The sequence below is a fragment of the Prunus avium genome, chromosome 1 (assembly GCF_965620075.1).
Source record: "Prunus avium chromosome 1, drPruAviu1.hap1.1, whole genome shotgun sequence".
NCBI lineage: Eukaryota > Viridiplantae > Streptophyta > Magnoliopsida > Rosales > Rosaceae > Prunus > Prunus avium.
The window spans coordinates 25,773,594-25,775,213 of record NC_142284.1 but is presented as its reverse complement, the minus strand read 5'-3'; the positions used below and the strand labels follow the sequence as shown (position 1 = coordinate 25,775,213).

General features: G+C 40.9%; 1 non-coding gene across 1 annotated transcript; it reads left to right on the top strand.

Moving 5' to 3' along the window:
• Positions 1-1,093: 1,093 nt before the first annotated feature.
• Positions 1,094-1,200, top strand: LOC148297658 (small nucleolar RNA R71). Its single transcript, XR_015833287.1, has one exon. It is a non-coding gene; the product is annotated as a small nucleolar RNA R71 (small nucleolar RNA).
• The last annotated feature ends 420 nt before the right edge of the window (positions 1,201-1,620 follow it).

Here is a 1,620-nt window from a genome sequence, read left to right as displayed (position 1 = left end):
TAGATCCTTCAAAAATTTTGCATATTTTGGAATCTGAGCAATGGCATTGAGCAATGGGATGTTGATTTGCACTTTCTTGAATATTTCCATTATCTCATCCAAGCCTTGATCTTTCTTTGACTTTGATAACCTGCTGGGAAAGGGTGCAATAGGCCTAAAAGCATTAGATGAAATTGGAACTTGATTAGCATTAGATGATACCTTAGGGCCTGTGCTCTTTCCAAGAGAATTGAGGGGCTGTTTGGTGGAACCTGTGGGCTGCCCTTGTGGTGGCTGAATGATCTCCACGTTTTCTCCATCTTCTTGCTCTTCATTGGCATCTCCAACCTTATTATCAACTTGTTTACCACTTCTCAAGATGTGCACTGCTTTAACTTGCTCATGATGCCTTGGATTCACCTCCGTTTGGCTTGGAAAAGTTCCGGATGCTCTATTGCTCATGGAGGATGCAATCTGCCCAACTTGCACTTCTAGTTTGTTCACTGCATTTTGAAGATTCTGATTGGTTTGCATCTGTTGCCCCATGAACTTCTTGAACATGTCTTGCAATTCTCCCATTTGATCACCCCTTTGCTCTTGTACTTGTTGGGGAGCTTGCTGGAATTGCCTTTGTTGTATTTGAAATCCTGGGGGAGGTCCTTGAGATTGTTGCACATTTGAATTATTGCTCCACCTGAAATTAGGATGATTTCTCCACCCCGGATTGTATGTGTTTGAGTAAGGATCATTCTGAGGATTCCTTCCTTGAAGGGCATTTGCTTGCTCTAGCATGTGCTTTGCAAAAGATTGGTCTTGAACTTCCTATTTGCTTCCTAGAGGGCCAGTCACTGCCTGTTGAAGCAAAGAACACATAACATCAAGTTTTGCATTAATCTCATTATTAGTACTTACCTCAGATACCACAGCTTTCATAGGAGCTCCTCTTCCTTTATTGTAGCTCCATTGTTGAGAGTTGGTACTCAAAGATTCAAAGAGAGTAAAAGCCTCATCTGCTGTTTTGTTCATCAGTCCTTCTCCACTTGTTGCATCTACCATCATCCTTTCGGAATCAAGCAAACCTTCATAGAAAGATTGCATTTGCATCCAACTCTCTATATTGTGGTGTGGGCAAGAACTCATCATCTCCTTGTACCTCTCCCAGCATTCATGAAAAGCTTCTCCTTCTCTTTGTGTGAAACCAAGAATTTCCTTTCTAATCTTGTTAGTCTTTTGAGCTGGAAAGAATTTCTGCAAAAACTTATTAGAAAGCTCATCCCAAGTACGAATTGAAGCATTAGGCAAAGAGTATAACCATGACTTAGCCTTATCTTTTAAACTGAATGGGAATAGCCTCATCTTAATCTGCTCATCATCAAGTCCTTGAATTTTGATTGTAGCACATATTTCAAAGAATTGCTTAACATGCATGTAAGGATCCTCAGTGGTATTACCATAATAAGTTGGAAGAAGATGAATCATACCACTTCTAAGCTCAAACCTGTCAATTGTGAGTTGAGGATAGACGATGCACGAAGGTTGATCAGTGACTTTGGGGATGGAAAATTCACGCAGGGGTTTCCTAGGTTGGACAACAAGCGCACCACCTCCTTCATCATTATTGTTGTTGTTTGGAATCTCTGC